Below are 20,779 nucleotides of genomic sequence, written 5' to 3'. Positions count from 1 at the left end.
CGCGGCCGGGCGGCCCCGGGGCCTCAGCCCCTCCGGGCCAATCGAGGCGCGCGGAGGGAAGGGCCACTCCCTCTCCCGCCTCGAAACCACCCACTTCCCCAGACTCCGCGCGCGCGCGGGGATTGGTTTCTCCTGCGCGCGGGATCCGGCTTCTTCACCCACCCCGGAGTGCCCACGTTTGTCTGCTTCCCAAGAGAATAAAATAAATCGGATTTTTCTTGCCTCTCTTGGAAGCTGTGCTGTTAGACATAATTTGTCTCAGCGAGGTCACTGCGGCCGTATTACATGGGATGCTTCACGAAGGTTCAGATTAAAAGAAGACTATACCTAGAAATGCTCTAGGAGGCTGCATTTTTACAGATTTTAGGGGACAGTTTTAGAAAAGCTGAAAAAGTGTTTCAAAGCAGTGACTACAAAAAGAGCATCTAGGCCTCCTATTTTGTCAGGAGGAATTCGACCTCGGAAATACAACTTTAGTTTGTCACTTTACAGGGTTATTTTACTAGGGCTTCTTTCTAGGGCTTCAATTTGATACTAATGCAGTGTTTTTCAAATCCAACCTACCTTCAATTTAACACAGGCAAAAACTAACGGTGATGCAGACGTAAGAACGGATGAGGATATTAATCTGTTTCGACTCCTTGTGATAACATAGCATTTTACCAGTCTCTTCATAACAACCATTTTTTAAATTACAAAAATAAAAATAATAACAACGAAGACTCCTACCATAGAAATGAGTGAATAGCTTTGAAACAGTTGAAATCTCTTCCTAGATCACTCAATTATGCAGAGAGACACTGCCTGGAAGTCTTGGGATTCAGGGCCTCTGTCTGATACTTTAACATTGTTAATGATAATTCTTTAGTCTGTAATAGTAGGTCATTGCTATGGTTACTCTACAATGGTGCAACACTTTGCTTTCCCCTTCAGCTATTCGCTGAGACCTGGTAACCACATTTGTTGCCTAGCAACAGTTTTGTGACAGTATCACAATCTGGGAGTTACAACAATAAGGATGCTATGGCTGCAGTCGACCAGAGAGAGCAGAAGGCTACAGTCTGTGCATGAGACTTGGACGCGGGAGCTGGCCCTACTGGAGAACCCGTGTCTTTAGAGGTGCTTCTATCCTCTTCTCTGCAGTTTGGCCTTATGAACCTGCACCGGGAACTAAGATCCACTACTGAAGTCATGTCCTTGAAAAATATTCTCCAACATTACTGTATTCAGATGAAAAAATGAGGTCATTAGTCTTTTTTGGGCAAAATTCAGTGTTATTTAATAGTTTTTTTTTTTTTTTTTTTTTTTTTTTTTTTTTTTTTTTGTGATTCCTAAAGTGACTGACTTGAATTTGAGAAGTCTTAATAGAATTCTGGGGGGGAGGGGGAAATACATATGTGTGTGTATGTATATATCTGCCTGCATCAATTGGTATATAAACTTTCAAGTTCTTTAAAATGTACATAACATCCAGACATTTATTATTATAATTTTCACTGATTTATTCCTATGACAGTCTTAAAGAATTCTTTTGAATTTGGATGCATTTATATCCTCTAAACCCAAGTAATAAGCAGTTCTAGATATGCTCAGACATACCTACTTGAAGTAGTATGTTGTGGGTTTATGGAGGAGGGGGCCTAGTTTCTGGACAGGTTTATGCAATTTCTGTTCCTATTTGTACAGGTGTTTGCAAATCCAGTTTCACCTCAATAATAACTAATTGCATTTATAATGATAAAACACTTTAAAACCAATTGTATTTCTTCCTTTTGGAGATGCACACTACATGGCAACACCCGTTTTGAAACACAATAAGAAAAGAAAGAAAGAAAGAAAAAAAGGTGTTAATTGTCTTCTTTTCCTTCTTATTTCCCATGCTTCCAGCCTCATTTGGCATTTCCTCCATAGTGATCACACTTACACTTAGTAGTGTTACCAAGGCTATGATCAATTTGTAAGCTTTCTCAGGGAATTCTTCTCATAATTCCTCCCACCCCATGAAAACCAATTCAATCTATGAATCTAGAGGGACATAAGGAGTCAATGGTCTGAAGCAATTTTAACTCCTTTATTTTTTCTTTCCTGGTGACAATCTTTCTGAGGGATGAACAAATTTCCCTGGTGATAAAATGACTACAAAGGCTCTTTAGTTTTAGCTTATGATGACTGTTTGCTTGATTAGTCCTGGGATGAAAAGACCAAAAGTCCCTGAGTTAACTGAGTACCTGCACTGGCTCTCAACATTTACCCCTGCAATTTAAGAGTATAAATAATGAGACTATGTGCTCTGCCAGAGGAAGAGAAATTGCTAGGAGTAGAGGTAATAAGCAAAGTGGGGTAGAAATTGAATTACAGAGAATGGAGTGGGGGAGGGAGAATTCTCCCTAAAATAAGGAGTAGTAACATGAATATTTTATACAAAAGTGACTTTCTTTTCAAAAAATTTCACAGGAGGTTTTAAAAAATAATTTTATTAAAATAGCTTTTGAAAGTTAGGTAATTGCATATCAATCTGGGGCTGCATATACACACTTCAATAACATGTTTGAAGACCATTTTTGAAAGATCTGAGCCAAAGTTCAATGAAAATATTTACAAATTAATATGAATATTTACGCATAGCAATGCGTAGAAAATGGAAACTTCTGAGAGCAGCTTCCTAGTAGCTAAAATATATAATACTTTAGGCAAACTCCATCAGGACAAAAACACTGGGCCATTACATTATCTATTCATAAAAGGATATAAAAGTGGAAATTTTAGGCCAATCAAAAAAGCATCCACTTATTAAGCTGCAGTCATGTTTGGTTATATGGGAAATTATTCCATTTTGCACTAACCACGTTATGTATAACCATGGTCTTATCTCTACCACAACTTTGCCTTAATCAAAACCTCATCTTTTTAGGGACTAGGAACTTCTTTCCATCTTTCAAATCCCCAGTTTCCTAATCTAGAGGGGTTCTCACAATGTAGAGAATAAAGGACTTCCCATCTTAAATACCTGCCATGTTCTTGGGGAATGATTTTTGTCATTCCCTTTTTGGGTTGGCAGGCTTGTTCTTTCTGGATAATTCACCTTTGGGGCAAATTCAGTCTCCTAATCCATAGAATCAATTCAGTGTTAAAATAAAACATACTGGTTCTCAGTGCTTCATTAGAAAAATGGGTCTTTGTTCAGTCTCAATAAGTTATTCTTAATGGACATGGGGCATTTTGGAACTCTATAGGGATATTTTTGATGGTCAAGATGATTGGAAAGAACTATTGGCATTTAGCGGAAGAAGGCCAGAGATGGTGGAAATCCTACAATTTGCAGCGCAGTAGAGCATGATGAAGAATTGTTTTGTATCCCACATGGTTTTCAAATGTTCCACCAGCTATTTATGGAGTTAAAAACCCTGTTTATAATTATATGGGCTCAGAATTTAACTGTGTTTAACAAATAATTTCAAAGTACTTTTGGCATCATTTTAACATACACAGAATTTTCCAGGAATCCAACCACCATGTAAATTGAAGGGATTTTGTACTTTATGTTGTTCAGAATATTAATAACCAAGAGTGGTTTATGTAATTACCAAGAGTGGTTTACCATATGAGAAAAATCTCATCCGTGATGGCATCACTGCCCATGAGAGTTGAGTCGCCAATAAGCACACCTGCATCAGCGTGTATTTGAAGCTGTTGCATCCGTGGTGATTTTATGTACAGGACTAAGTACCTGACTACTATATTATGCCTTCTTATGTAGATTTTCTAGAGCACTTTAAATATTGATATGCATATTATTTTTATTATGACTTACTTTTCTTTTATTCCTTCTATAGTTAACTAGAGCATTATAATAATTTAGCAATCTTAGTAGGTGGATCGTGTTATCTTTAGAATTCATTTCAAGACAGTAAAAGCACTGCATAATATTTGTTTTAATAGGAGGTATTTAGATGATCAAGTGTCAGCTTAAATAAAAACGAACAGTTAATTCTTTTTTTATTATATTGGAGATTAATTTTTCCCTATAATCTGAGCCCTACTCTAGCTATCTTTATTATCCTATACAGAGTAGAAAATGCCTTTTATTTCTCTTAATGTTTCTTCCATAATTACTATTTATCAATGATCTTATTCACTGGCAAATAACCAAAAGGCAGGAGGAAGGGGACCTCCCATAAAATACTAAACTGATTATTTATCCTTTACCTATCACTTGTTTTAAAAAAATAAACTGTAGCAAATTTCAAAGTGGTAAAGATAGCACAAATGGTCAAAAAGATTAGAAACTTTAAGTATGAAGTACGAGACTATAAATCATATGAAAAAAATCAAATTGCTAAAATGTGTCATTAGTTTTCCCCAAAGACTATATATTTTAAAAAAGTATCTTGTAATGGAACTGAGAAAGAGGGAGGCTACATTTATATAATAGCATTTAGAAATTAAACAAAATAGCACTGAGAGTGGAATGCTCAAAGAATACTGGAAGAGAGAAGAAAACACTGCTGTATCCTCTGTCTTGTCTATTCCCTTTACGTCTTCCTGTGATGACTTCAATCCAAGTGTTTCTCACAAGTCTGCCTTGTCCACACTCCTCTCCACTTGATCTTGGTGCTTACATTTTTTGGGCAAAAACCATGCCAAAATATGCTAGTGAGTTAGCAGCCAAAAATCCTGATGTTTACTTTGGCAGATGTAGACTAGTCTGAAGCTGTATCTCATTTTATGCAGTAGATGTCTTAAAAACTTATATGTAAATAAAATTTCTGTAAATAGAATTTCTTTAAAGGAAGAAGTGGGTTATTTACCTCCTCAACGAATCTTTTAATAAAGTGAAGAAATGTCTGGGAAAGCAAATAATCACTCTTCAAGTGATATCACACACACACACACACACACACACACAGATGCATGCGCATGCAGACACACATAACACACACACCAAATCTGCCAGAGATGAGGTTTACTAGTATAATGATGGACAGTCTAAATTCTCACCAAAGAGATAATTCAGAAGAATTTCTTGGTCAGCTACTCACTATGCTATTCACTATTGCTAGTCACCTTATTTTACATGGTCCTAGACTAAAAGGTCATGGAATAATTTCACCTATCTACACATTATTTACATTTTCTGGTCTGGTTTAGAATAGGGAATATAACTGTTGACAGAGTGAATTTTGAGTACAAAATATAATTTTTAGGTCTTTGTTTTAGGGTGGGGGAAATTAGCATGTGCCTCTACCCTCCTACCCTCTCATTGACTCCCTAATCACCCTCCCCACTACAAAAAAATACGTTGTTTTTAAAGCAAAAGGTAATGAATACATTTTGTCTCCTATGATAAAGGGAAAAAGAAAAACAACCTAGAAAGATATGAAACATTAATATTAACAAGATAATGTGTCTATGATACTTTCAAAATGATAAGGTTTGATTTTAAAAATTGATCTTTAACAAGAAAAAAGAAATATGAGCAATTAGGAAGTAATGAAGACCCTGTCAATATAGCTATGTTGATAATAACAGGTAAGGGAATTCTTGAGAAAATCTAATTTATAAAAATCAAGAGGTCTGTAATATGCATTATTGAGTCCCACTGGGATTAACTAATGAACTTATGAGCTCACCAGCAGCTATTTTTAGAGAGTTATAAAGAATTAAAGAAATACTAGAGCACTGAAAAATAATGTGCCTTCTAAAAAGAAATAAAATACAACTACTAAAATTCATTTTAAAATGAATTCTAGAGCTTCTAAGGAGAACATCATTAAGAAAAAAACTTACCAATATTTGAACAGAAGAGGGCTCCTCACAGAGACTCTCCAAGTTAGAAGGCACATGTGTGATACTCTGCGGGGGCGGGGCGGGTAGTAAATGGAGTGGGGTGGGCTTTTCATTGGGACTGTGTACTGGAAATGCCCAGAGTAGCTTAGTAAATATGCTGCATTGCCTTGTTAAATTACTTGTGTAAGAAATCGGCAAATCTCTCTCCAATGCATGGAAAATACAATGCTGGTTAAGGCTGAAATTGTGTTGAGACCCGAAGGCAGGTTATTGAGTTTGACCAGAAATAAGAGACAGGCTGAAACAAAGCTGTAAACTCAGAGGTAGAAAGCTTTGGGTCATTTGCATCTTTTGGCATCCTGTCCTTTCCTCCAGCTTCTTTTTTATATCTCTCATCTATAGGAGGGGGGTTGGGGTGGGTACGTAGGGCACAAGGCATCTTAAGGCCCAGGGAGACGACTCTGGGAAGTAAACTTATTCATAGGCAGAGGAGGTGGCCGGCAGTAGCTGTGGGTACCTGACACTGAACCTGGACGTCCTCCCTAATCAACCTCCTAACCAATAAACAATGGATACATTTTTATTGCTTCCATTGTCTATCAAACTCCGACAACTGGTTTAGAAGTTTTCTTTGGTTGTAATTCTTGTGTCACATACTACTCCTACTGTTTCCATAAGGCCTGGCCTCCAGGGGATATTGTTTCCCTTTAAAATATGAGCCTAAGTGTGGGCAAATGCTCCCTTTTTCTACTTTTCCTTTGTCACTTTCCACAGTAACTTTACCAAAGGATAGTAAGAGGACAGAGCCCTGCACAAGGGGATGCAAAGAAACCAAAAACAGTTATTTCCAAAAGTATAGGTTCCTAATTTTATTATTCCCAACACAGTCATCAGCAAAGGGCTTTACTGGGCTCCATTCTAAAACAGTGCTGTCCCAAAGACTGGTACCACTTGACAGGTATCTTGTCAGGCTTCTCTGTTACTAGAGATAGGTATCCATAAGGTAGGGCTGCTAGTTTGACTCTGTGTATCAAGGGGAGGGGAGGAGTTGGGGAGAGGGGAGGAAGGGAGGGAGAGAGATGAACTGCAAAATACTTTCCTTATTTCAAAACCAAACCCAACCCAAACATTTATTAGTTCACATATCCAAATCTTTTGTGATCTTCCTCTCTCAATTGTGGCCTCTATTAAAAAACATTATTTTAAATGCTTATTTATTTTCCAGAGACAGAGTGCGAGTGGGGGAGGGGCAGAGAGAGGGAGACACAGAATTCAAAGCAAGCTCCAGGCTCTGAGCTATCAGTACAGAGCCCGACGTGGGGCTCGAACCCACAGGCTATGAGATCATGACCTGAGCCAAAGGCAGAGGCTTAACTGACTGAGCCACCCAGGCACCTCTGGACTCTACTGTAAATGATATATTTTGTGGGCAGATAGTTTTTCCAGAGGTTCTATGATTAATTTATACATTCAAACATGTATTTATTGTATGCCAGGCACTCTTTCTTGGGGCTGACGATGCAGTGATAAGCAAGATATAAAAGGCTCCACTCCTGTTGCATATATGAGAGAGTAGAGGACAGGCTATAAACAAGGAAACCAGCAAACATGCTAATTTTGAATATGTTAATTTTGGAGAGTCAGAAAACTTGTGAAAAAAAACACAGCACCTGAATGTGAAGACAATGAGGGAGGAAGATGAGACAAGACAAGGTAAGATGGTCATCAATTTAGACTGGGTGAAGACTTCTGACCTGAGACCTGAATGGTAAGAAGGAGGCAGATGAATGTCTGGGGGCAGAATGCAGCAGGCAGAGTTCTAGAGGAACTCAGGGGCTCTGAGGAGAAAAGAGCTTGACACAACTGAGGAACGGAAACACTGGACTGACTGGAGCATTGTGGGTAAGGGGGAAGCAGAAGATGACTTGGAGGTGGGCAGCCTCCAAGCTATATGAGATATTGAAGGCCAATAGTGGAATGTTTGGATTTTATTCCAAGTGCAGTGAAAGAGCTGTTTGCAGAATTATGAGCAGAGGAGAAATAAAATCTGACTTATATTTAAAAAAGAATACAGGTTGGTATGTGGTGAACGGTGAGTGGGTTATGGGGAGTTAGAACAAAGTGTTTAGCCTTTCCAGATTGCATTTGTTGACTCCGCCCACCTCTAGAGTATTCTCTGGAGCTCCCTCTTCTACACACTTCAGAGTATAAACTCTATTTACTTCTGGTTCACATAAATAAATTAATAACACAGTAATAGTAATATGCAGTAAGAGTTGAAAGAGAGGCTAATAAAATAATATTTCCAAGTAGTGAATAAAAAATGGAGTTGAACTAGGAAAAGCATTTTCCTAACAATTTGCTTTTGTGATTTATGCTGATGCCTCTGATTCCTCAGCCCTTAGAAGCACTGCTGTGTGTGGTGGGGAGGTACTGGGACGAGGAATATGTTGTCACAGCATTCCATTTCTGCAAGCAGTCCAGAGGAAACTGCTGGGCTTACTCTCGAGGCAGGCTTTCCCACCAAGCTCTTCATTTCTATGAATGGACACACCATTCTCTTAACTACTCCAGCACAATGCCTCTCAGCCATCTTTGATTTTTGTCCTTCCTTGTTTGTGGCCTCCTGATCCAAATCCTGACAGTTATCAAATCCTGACAATTATACCTAAGCAAAGTTTTTGCAATCTCTTTCTCCCTTTTAAATCCCTCTGTTATCATTCTAGATTTAATGACCCTTCATTTAGAATCCAGAAACTTCCTCCTAACTCATTTCAACACTTTCAAGCTCCCCTCCTTTATCTTGGACCCCTCTTGCTACCAGATGAAACATTCTAGAGTAGCATGTGTGTCATATGGTTCTTTCTCTGTTCAAAAATATTTGTGAGAAATAAGCCCACCTACCCGGAGACTTGGTGAAGTGAGGCTTTAATCAATGTTTTTGCATGAGTAGGTGTCTGATGGCAGTTACAGCAGACAATTTATCCCCTAGCATGCAAGTCCCTCCCAATTCCTTATTGGTGGAGTACTACAGAGGTTACAGCCTTACCTGGACATCATCTATGCCCAAGTACAGCAAAAAAGTAGTCTGACTGGAACAAATGTACATTCCTTGATGTGACACAGAAACCTTCAGTCTGTTCTCCCTTTATTCTTTGGTCTATGGTCATTCCAAAGTCCGCAAAAATAAGCCCGAGAAACAGACAGAGGAAGAAGAACCAGGAAATGAAGTGTCTAAGGGTTTGGGACTCCACTGTGGGTGGGGTTTCATACAAATTTCTAATAGGTTGTAAATCTACTGTTAAGTAGACAGCACAGCTTTCATTTAGTATTTCTTTTTTATTAAAAAAAATTTTTAAAGTTTATTCATTTATTTTGAGAGAGACAGAGACAATGCCAGTGGGGGAAGGGCAGAGAGAGCGGGAGAGAGAGAATCCCAAGATGTGGGGCTTGAACCCACAAAACTGTGAGATCATGACCTGAGCTGAAACCAAGAGTCAGAAGCTTAACCCGCTGAGCCACCTGGGCACCCATATTTGGTATTTCTGAAAATGAATCATCTCCCTTACTTCTCACATATCCAATAGCTCTCCATAATCTACTAAATCAAGTAGAAATTCTTTAATATGGTTTAAAACTCCCCATTCTCTGGCTTCAGCCTTCTTTTCTGAGTTTATTTCTCAATTCTTCTTCTATTACTATCCCCTATCCTCCCAGGCCCTGCTCAATGGACATTTCTTAAACCTTTTCAAAATTTCAGGGACTGAAATCTGAAGTCTGGCCAGAGAAGAAATTACCATTGTAAAGTTTTTAAGAGTCAAGGGTCAAACTTTACTCATTTTAAATGCAGACTATAAATAAATCTTATGTTGAAGAGTATGTTAGCTTTTAGAGTTAAGAAGTAAATTCCTCTAAAATTGGAATATAATGACAGTTGGAGACTCTATAACTAAAGCTAAAGGGAGTGGAATGTTTTTCTTGCTCTCTCCAAAAACTGGTGAGGTGATGATCCACAGTCCATTAAGCAACTAGTTGATAAGCACTGGCAAATACTCAAAGTATCTTCCAGACCTCTTTAGCTAAAATGTTGTACTTATCTAGTAAATACAATTTACTAGCATCAAAAGACGTTTAGGAGTCAGAACTAAGAACTCTCAGAAAGACTTTAACTGTGATTGTTCAAGAGCATCTATTCCCAAGATGCAGTTGCTTTGGTCTAAGTTTAGATGCAGATAGAAACAGACCAAATATAAAATAGTAAAGATGTGGAAAGGATCCTAGATAAAATTTTACCCCAACAGTTTAATTTCACAAGTAAGAAATCTATAGGTAGGAGAGATTGTGAGAGGCCAAAGGTACAGAGACATTTTATCATGATATAGTGAATATTTATAAATCAGTAAAACACTGGAATAGGAAAAAAATTCAGAAGATGTATGTCCAATTGCTTTAAGATCCACTTCAATTATTTACTTCCTCTAATAAGCTTTCCTTGGTTAGCTTTATCCCATACCAGATACTCCCTTTCTTTCATGCTTCAGTATTTTGTATGGAGTGTATATTATGTTATCATACACCTATTTTGCTTAACTAGTTAATTTATGTATGAAAAATACCTTGCTTTACCTCCAAATCTTTTGGTGAGGGGTAGTAATGCTTCAAAACATTTTTATTCCAGAAATCATAGTTGAAGATTAATAGATGTTTGTTATTTAAACAACTGTCTCAAACAGAATTCAACAGAAAACTGATGCTTATTAATGCTGTTAGACATAATAAAGCACAGAATCATAAACCTTTTCTGTGGGATTTGCACTATCTTGATGATTATTCCCAGTTTGAACTTAAGGAAAGGGAGGCATACAGAAGATCATGGCAGTAAAAACTTATGAATTTAGAAAACAAAGTGCTATTGGTATTTGGAATACACAGATCAATCATTATATGAACTTTTGTAACCACACCATCATTTTGTTTTGCTTTGTCAGTCTTTCAAAAGCAGACATGTTTGTTTTGCCTGGAATAGAAGGAGGAAGAAGGCAGAGAGGAAGTAGGAGACAGTAAAGTAGCCATTATAGTCACTTAAATGATTTGGACTTGTACTAAAGCTTATAGGCCAATTTAGTAAGAACTGATATATTTACAATACTGAGTCTTCCAACCAACAAACATGATATATTTTGCCACTTATTATTATTATTATTTTGAGAGAAAAAGAGAGGGTGCAAATGAGTTGGGGAGAGAGAGGGAGAGAGAGAGAGAGAGAGAGAGAGAGAGAGAGAGAGAGAGAGAGAGAATCCCATGAGGGGCAGAGAGGGAGGGAGAAAGGGAAGTGGGGCTCACCTGAAGCAGGGCTCATGTTCAACCAATGTGGGACTCCAATTCACAAACCCTGAGACCATGACCTGAGTCAAAGTCAGAAGCTTAACAGCTGAGCCCACCCAAGTGCCCTTTGCCACTTATTTAGATCATTTTTAATGCTTCTTAGTGAAGTTTTATCATTTTTTCCAAAGAGAATTTGAACTTCATTTTTAGGTTAATTAAGCTATAATTATTACACTTTTTATTTTGAGATAATTGTAGATCCATACTGTAGTTGTAAGAAATAACAGATTCATCCTGTGTCCCTTTTATACTTTTCCTCAATAGTGGCATCTTATAAAACCATAGTATAATATGACAATGCTATACTATAGTTAAAATACAGAACATTTCCATCACTACAAATAAAACTCATGTAGCCTTTTTACAGCCATGCTCATTTCTCTTCCAGCCTCTCCTTCACCTCTGGCAACAACTAATCTGTTCTCCATTTCTATAATTTTGTCACTTCAAGGATGTTATATAAATGGAATTATACAGTATGTAACCTTTTGGGATTGGCTTTTCATTCATTTTAGTTCTTTGGAGATTTATCCAGATTATTGTATGTATCAATAGCTTGTTCCTTTTTACTGCTCAGTAGTATTCCATGGTATTGACGTACTATAGTTTATTTAACCATTCACCTGTTTCTTGAAGGACATCAGGGTTGTTTCCAGTTTTTTGGCTCTTATGAATAAAGCCGCTATAAATGTTCATGTACAAATTTTTGCTTGAGATAATCTTCATTTTTTCTGGGATAAATGCCCAAGAATGCAATTGGTGGGCTCTATATTAGTTACATGCTTAGTTTTTAAAGAAACTGCCACACTATTTTCTACTACTTCATTGATCCACTAAATGGTCAATCATGTCAATGTCACTGACTTCCAGGAAAAACTGGGACACCAAGGATAGGTGAGCTTCCCTGGTTTGCAACACTCTGTGTATTTTCTCACACTATGTTGTGAGAAAGGGGAGACACTATCTATGACTTGACTTGAAGAGGACAGTTGGAAACTCATCCTTGGAACTTACTAACACTGTGCCTTACATGTCTCTTCCTCAACTGATTTTAATATGTATCCTTTTTCTGTACTAAACTGTCACTGTGAATATAACAGCTTTCAGTGAGTTCTGTGAGTACTTCTGGCTAATGTTCAAACCTGAAGGTAGTCTTAGGACACCCACAAGGTATCAGAAATGACAGCGGTCTTGGGGACTCCAGAAGTTTATATATACAAAAAAACCTTGGGATTTTGACAGGAATTATGTTAAATCTGTATATCAGTTTGGAGAGAAATAACATCTTTATTATGCTGAGTGATTGAATATTCAAACATGATATTCTCCTTAGCTTTATTTTTTAGTACTGCCTGTTTGTTGACATGACTATAAATGGATCTTTAACTGCTTATTGTTGACATATAGAAATACAACATTTTTGTATAATGATTTTGTATCTAGCAACCTTGCTAAATTATCTCTTTCATCCAAAAGATTTAACTACAGATTTTGAATTTACTACATAAACAATCATATCACATGTGAACATTTTCAGGGTTTTTTTTTTCCCCCTAGTTCTTAAGGCTTTTATTTTCTCCAGTTATAAATTAAGGAAAAATTTTAATTATAAATAAAATAACTATAAAAATAGCCTCAAATATATTTATACTATTAATTATTGTGATGAATAAATTATCATATAAAGCAAATTATTATAAATAACATAAAACTGGCATGAAGTGACTACATTTTCTTTTCAATTTTGATGGATTTCTTGACGTTACATTTAAAAAGGCCCTCACTCCATCAGGTAATGTCATCTAGTTGCTGACTCTTGTGGTGGAATTTCCCTGTTACCTTACAATGGACACTGGCAGCTTCTGGAGTGTCAGTTATGCTCTAACCCTGTGATTTCTTTTCCTCCCCGTTAGTATATAGAAATAGACTATTTTTGTTTACATTCAGCCTCTAAGACTAGAGTCACCCACATGCTGTCTGGTAATACACTTTAATTTCCTTACCAGTTCTCTCCCCCAAAGCATTTCCTCTCTGGCTATCTTTATTTTTCCTGTCTGAATATCTTTTAAAAAAAAAAACCAAACACACAAAACCCCAGGATGCAACTGCTTTCTACATGGCAAGAATCTTTATAGGATCCCGAACTTATTTATGCAACAGCATGAATGCATAAAGAATAACACCTCAGGGTGCCTGGGTGGCTCAGTCGGTTAAGCATCTGACTCTTGATCTTGGCTTGTCATGAGCTCATGGTTTGTGAATTTGGGCCCTGCATCCAGCTCCGCGCTGATGGCATGGGGCCTGCTTTGGATTCGGTCTCTTGCTCTCTCTGCCCTTTCCCCACTTGCTCTCTGTCTCTCAAAATAAACAAACAAATTTTGAAAAAAATTAACATCTTCCATTAAGATAAAGATGCACTGATTTTTAAGGAAATACATATATTCACAGATATGTCATGTAAACACAGTAAATTCCTACTATGGACTAGTTTAGAAAATGACATGAAAACATATTAGAGAGGACTGATTACTTCAATAACACATAATATTAGGACAGGAAAAATTCATGAGCACTCAATTAAGTTCCACTAGGGACTAATTGACAATAAAGATTGAACAGAATCAGATATGGCTAAACAACTAGAAAGAGTTATGAAAATTGTTTACAGTTGTAATCCTTACTGCAATTACATTGAACTTTACTCTAAAAAAAAAATCCAAAACTCTAATTGGGTGTTCCATATAGATTTTTCTGCAACGGTCCAGAAGACTCTTAGGCTAAAATCTTTCATTATTACTCAAGGAATTTTTTCTCTGGAATTACTTCTGGGTTTGTAAAAATTTTCAACTGAAGTCTGAGATACTGTAATGGATGGAAAGTATATTTTATATGTACTACAAAATTTGGTTAGTACCTATTATTCCTACATCTTTGTTTGCATATTGGCTCTAAGTAATATTATATGTTTAATTATAAAACCATAAAGGTCCTTTTCCCCCAAGTATTTTAAAATCAGGGTGAGAATTATTACTTGGATCCTGTTAAAGTAGCAATGGATAGGAATTATTTCCCAAAGAATCTCAAATATATCCTTTGGGCATCACTGATAGGTGAATAGAATCTATTATTTTATTTCTATTTCACAGACACAATTTAAAAAAATCATACTGATGGGAAAGCTGTGAATCCACTTACAAGGTTAATTAAGGTGGAGGATTAATCTGCACAGTAAAAAAGGAAGATGTTGATTACTAAAAATAAGATGTCTTTAGTCAATTTCAATTTCAATGCTTTTGGGTCAAAAATTTATACCCATTAGTAGAAAAATGAGGACAGCAAAAAATTTTCCTCAAAGGAGTTGCAAATGAAGGAAAAACGTACATTAGCAAGACAAAAGTACTTTAGGAGTCCCAATAATAATAATGATTGTTGTAAGCCATATACTAGAAAAAACAGTATTTACAGATTGTGAAAAGGGGGGGCTCAAAGTTATACACTTTTGCAGTGATTTAATAGTGAATAAAATAATATCATATTAAGTAAGAAGACAGTAGTAGAGTTACTTTTGCTTATTTACTATTTATTCATATCTGTTATTGAAAGAAGCATCTGAGATGACTTGCATATATATATTATAGTAGGATAAAAGAAAAAGAAGTGAAGAATAAAAAGAGAAGAAATAGGATAATGGCAAGGATAAAGTATGATTAATACATAAGTTTGACTAATACAAGATGTGTACAATTGCCCAATTGCTGGATGATGGCCAAAATTAGACTGAGATTCCTATTAACAAATACAAAGAAGAGTATACAAGTGATTATGATGCCCTGTATCTGGGCGGGGGGAGGGGAGGTAAAAGCGAACCAGCTGTGAAGAACAGCTGTTTTTCATACTTGTATCCTTAGTGCGGACTCATGACACAATGCCAAAGAGCAATTTGGGAGAGTTAACTCCAAGGACATCAAAATAATGTGTTTCAGGTGACCTGATAGTCTCCAATTAGTCTGGCTTGTTTGAGAAAAACTAAGCACATCTAAAGGAATGAATGGACTGTAAATCCTTTACACAACTTTAATTTTTTAGATAACTGAATAACTTTAATTTTTCCCAATAACAGATAGTCTGAGGTTACATTCTCCTGCAAGAAATTGAATAACATTATTTTTGCTATTCTTGGGTCATCACTATGCTTTAATATCTACTTCAGAATTTCTAAGCCCAATGAGGATATGTGTCTGAATAGATTCCTCTGTGTATAAAAAGAAGGTGTTAAGGGAGGACTGGCGTGAAAGAAGGGCCAAGGTTTGCTCCAAAAAATAGGTTTTACTTCACTTCAATAGATGAATGAATAGTTATAGAGGTCTTATATTGGACAGCATGTCTGTAAAACTTTCTACCTAGGTATTATTCTCACCACTAATCATTACTAATAAATAGACCATAGAGGTGTGCTCTGGCTGGCTCAGTTGGTGGAACATGTGACTCTTGATCTTAGGGTCATGGATTCAAGCCCCATGTTGGGCCTAGTGTTTACTTAAAAAAATATAGCCCATGGAATGTAGAGAATTTTAAAATTTCAATCTTGAGCTAGTAGATTTAAAGTTGTAATTTGGTTGTAATATGTGCTGCTAGTAATTATCATCATGAAGAAATAAAAATTAAAATTAACTGAGTATCTCCTGTGTTCCTGGAATGGCACTAAATACCTTATCACACTAATTCATGTAAACCTGAATAATTTACAGACTAGGTAGTATTGTCCTCATTTTGATGATGAAAAAACTGAAGTCTGGGGGCATCTGGGTGGCTCAGTCGGTTAAGCATCCGACTTCGGCTAAGGTCATGATCTCACAGTTTGTAGGTTTGAGCCCTGCGTCGGGCTCTGTGCTGACAGCTAGCTCAGGGCCTGGAGCCTGCTTCAGATTCTGTGTCTCTCTCCCTCTCTCACTCTGTGTCTTTCTCTCTCAGAAATAAATAAAAGACATTAAAAAAATTTTAAAGTGGGCATTAAACACCGAAGTTAGCATACTAGCCACGTCAACAAATAAAATAATGACCCATGCCACAGTGACAAGATATGGAAGCAGTTAATTCAGTACAAAAAATAACTATTGATGCCATAGGTTAGCCTGATACTTTTAAGAAATCTGTGTATACATTCTCTTTTTATATCCATGCCATTATCGTTTTTTGTTAAAAAAGCACCTTGAACATGTCTTGACTGAGGCAAGATGAGCGTTTGCTCTCAGCTGACTACGGATAACAATCTTTCATAAACCATAAATGCAGACCTATCAGAAAAAAAGCCTTAAGGTCAATGCTTCTAACTTTAGGTAGCCAAATCAATAGGTCATTTCCTAAATATGAGGGTTCTGTATCAGTATTTTAAAAAGAACAATTTTCCGCCAATATACCACAATAAGCTTCTTATAGGCTTACACATTTTTTAGAATGCTGTGAAAGAAATCTTGTAACAGAAAGCACATTTTCTCTTTTATATAATTCACGTGTCTTCCTTGCATGAAAGAACAGCCAAAAGGAGGAAGTGCACTCTGGGTTCAGTGAAATAAGCCAAATTATAAAAATCTTGATTGTCATCTTTAAAGGGGAAATAGTGAAAATGTAAAAATCTGGGATGATACAATCCACAAGACACTGAAATATAGGATCTACAATAATTATTAGAGAATATTTTTTGAAAGTTTGGGAATGATATTTGCTTGAATTTTAAACCTGCATTTTATAGATGTAAGTCAAAATACTGTATTTACTTTATAATTGATAATAGTAATTGATAATACTTAATGCTTTATTTCAGATTTGCATTGGACCTAAATATAACAGTTTCATGTTTTATGATCACACAGAAAATATCCAGCTTATTCAGAAAAGTGAATTATCTTACATATTAAAATTATAATTAAAGAGAGTAGTTCTAGAAAAAAATTTCATTAAAATCAGTGTTAGTATTCATAACTCTGGACTTAAAATATTCTTTTCTCATAGTTCAGACAGCCATGTGGACACTCATATTAGTCCATAATTACATATTTAAAAAGAATATTATGCATTTAAAACTTATCAAATTATATAATAAGACAAATAAGATGTACCATTATGAAGTATCAGTAACTTTTCAGTTTAAAAAATTACCCCCAAAAGTGACTGGAATAATCTTACAAGGCAAGTTAAAACTTTTGGATTAAAATAATTTAGATTTTAACAAGAGGAAAAATGAGAATCTTCCTATTTTTAACCTACACAGGTCATTCTTATATTATTCAATAACCTATCAAAACAAAAAAAACAAAAGAAAAGAAAAGAAGAGGAAAAGAAGTCTTGTTTTTTAATGAAGTCTCTGGTTAAACCATTTAAATGGTGAAGTTTTAGGCCCCAGAGCAAGACTATACAAATTTAAAACAGCTAGAAATGTTGACAGATGCTTAATTACAGTGTTACATATGGTGGAAAACATACACAATTTGAGAGGATATTTTTATGAACAATTATCATTTAAAATAACTTTGGAAATAAAATTCATTTGTAACTATGTCATTCTTAATAAAAATTGTTCTGTTCAGTCAGTATTTTCTCCATAATTTACTTACTTAGGTTCATCAGAATTTTTGCAAGTAAATTCAAACATGAAGATTTTCTTTTGGTTAGCATTTCAAGTTCCAAATTTTCTTTTATTAAAAATATCATAAAATTTAGTGATAAATTACGTATAGTGATGAGATTCTGATGTTTCAGATCAAGAAATGAAAATCACTCAGTTGAATGTATCCTAAGAAAATGAACCCAGAAGTATTAAGTTTAAAAATAAACTGTATTTTAAAAATAACTTCTAACTCACAAAAAAGTTGCAAAAATAATACAGTTGACTCCTACGTATTTCTAACCTAGATTCCTAGGTTTTAAAAGTATTTGTCACATTTGTTTTGTTATTTACGCTTTCACTTTGTGTACATACCTATATATCTATATATACAAATATCTTTTTTCTTAACTATTTAAGCTATTTGCAAATATCATGACTTTTAGTAGTATGTATTTCCTACCAACAATGAAACTCTGTTATGTAACCACAGTTATCAAATTCAGATTTTACATTGATAGATACGTTTACTCTACCATGTGTACTCCAGTTTTGACAGATGTCCTTAAGGCATTTTTACTGTCTAGTACAGAGTCCAGTCCCAGATCATATAGTGAAAACTATGAAGATCCAATAATCATTTCCTTTAATTTTTATCCAGTTTTATTTTTAATTTTTTTTATTTAAAAATTGTTTTAACATTCATTTATTTTTGAGAGAGAGAGGAGAGAGAGAGAGAACTTGAGCAGGAGAGGTGCAGAGAGAGAGAAAAGGAGACAAAGAATCTGAAACAGGCTCCAGGCTCTGAGCTGTCAGCACTGAGCCCGACACAGGGCTCGAACTCACGACTATGAGGTCATGACCTGAGCCAAAGTTGGACGCTTAACTGACTGAGCCAACCAGGCACCCCTTTAATTTTTTATTATTTTAAATTTTCATCCATTTTTTATGGAGTTTAAAAAGATAGTTTCATTTGGTTTCAATCTGAAACTTCAGAATGACAACACTATCACTAAGTTCTATGAGAGTTTTAGTCAATTATCTGTGTAAAAACATAAAAATATGATTAAAATATTCCTGGTTAAGGTTATATGTCCATCAGTGAGTAACAAATATATTTGACTCTATTTTATAAAGAAGCTTGCCATTCAGAAAGAAGAAATTTCCTATTTCAATGCATGCTTTCCTGGCATTTTCCTGTTAGTTCTTGGAAGGTTATTTGAATTAAAATTTAAAATCAGTCAGGTATTCTTTTTGATAGAAATTCTAGTAAAATATTTATTTGATGGAGAGGAGACTGAAATCAGTGACTAAGTCAAGTTTCTCAAATATTCGAGGCTTATATTCAACTATGACAATTTTCTTCCACATGCATTAGAAAATATAGAATTAACTGCATACATTGTTGCTGATGGCCTAGAAATAGTTTACACAGCTGAACTGAGGGACTTAAAATTTAAGATCTATTTCTGGTTACTCTATCAACATGCATGAAATTCTAGATAAGCCTTTTAACTTTGATTTGCCCCAATTCGTCTATTCCCAAAAGCAGAAAAAGCACTGTTTAGCATACAGATATATTACTAGGATTTTAGACAGTTAATCTAGTGACATCATAATATGAAATGCATCAAAGGTTACAAAGAGTTATGATAAATATTATAAAGAGTAATGATAAATAAACCATTTGCCTCGAATAGGAAAGAAAGGATTTACTTTAACCTATATCTGTTATAGGAAAAAGTAGAAAACACAAATAAGTAAGAAGAAAAAAATGGAAATCACTAGTAATCCGACCAATCAGAAATAACAACATAGAATATATTATTTCATGCATTTTTCTATACCTAAATATATGTTTACAAAATACATTTATAATGTAAAAATTAATCATATTTCATCCCTGAAATCCCTGGTTGGGATTCTCTCTCTCTGTCTCTGTCCTTCCCCCGCTTGCACACTCACTTGCGTGCATGTGTGTTCTCTCTTTCTCTCTCAAAATAAAATAAATTATCTTTAAAAAAATACTAGAGGGGCACCTGGGTGGCTCAGTCAGTTAAGCGTCTGACTTTGGCTCAAATCATGACCTCATGGTTCGTGGGTTTGAGCCCCACATCAGGCTCTGTGCTGACAGCTCAGAGCCAGGAGCCTGTTTCAGATTCTGTGTCTTCCTCTCTCTCTGACCTTCCCTTGCTCATGCTGTCTCTCTCTCTCTCTCTCTCTCAGAAATAAATAAAAAACATTTAAAAATTTTAAGAAAATAGTAGAATTGTAAACGTATAATACCTAAAAGGAAAATTGGCTGGATGGGCTTTTTTCTTTTTTAAGTGGGCTCCACACTGAACATGGAGTTTAAACTCACGATCCTGAGAACTAGAGTCACGTGCTGGACCAACTGAGCCAGGCAGGCATCCCCCTCCCCACCCTCTGGATGAACTTAATAGGCAACTAGGGAAAGCAAAAGAAAGCTTCAGTGAACTTGAAAACTGATCAACAGGAATATCCAAACCAAAGAAAAGAGGAAAAAAGATTGGTAACAAAAAAGAAACAAAGCCTGAGTGACCTGTGAGACAGCATAAAGCCACTTAATTTTTGTGTAACTGGAGTCCCAGAAAAGAAGAAAAAAGGAATAAGGAAGGAAAAAGACCTGAATTAATAATATGCATGAATCAAAAACCAAATCCATGAATCCTAAATTAGGTGAAAAACATTAATTTATGAGTCTAAGAAGTCCGGAAAATGTTGAACAGGATAGATACAAAGAAAAGCACATAGTCACATCACAGTAGAAGTCCTACAACCCAAAGCTAAAGAAAAAAAAATTGAAAAGTAGCAGGGGTAAAAAGGACAGTTAGCAGAATAATGATAGAGATGACTGTTGACCTCTCATCAGAAACAATGGAGGTCAGAAGACAATGAAACGACAACTTTAAAAAAATGAAAGAAAAAGAAACCCTCATCAACCTAGAACTCTATTTCCAAACAGAAACAAAAAAAAAAAGGTAT

At 35.7% G+C, this 20,779-nt stretch overlaps 1 protein-coding gene across 5 annotated transcripts in view; it reads right to left on the bottom strand.

Annotated features, from left to right (window-relative positions):
• Window positions 1–20,779, bottom strand: part of ARB2A (ARB2 cotranscriptional regulator A) — a 413,025-nt gene that overhangs the window by 583 nt on the left and 391,663 nt on the right. The gene's annotated exons all lie outside the window — the stretch shown is intronic.

The sequence above is a fragment of the Crocuta crocuta genome, unplaced genomic scaffold (genome assembly GCF_008692635.1).
Source record: "Crocuta crocuta isolate KB4526 unplaced genomic scaffold, BGI_CrCroc_1.0 scaffold42, whole genome shotgun sequence".
NCBI lineage: Eukaryota > Metazoa > Chordata > Mammalia > Carnivora > Hyaenidae > Crocuta > Crocuta crocuta.
This window is presented reverse-complemented; position numbering and strand designations above follow the sequence as displayed.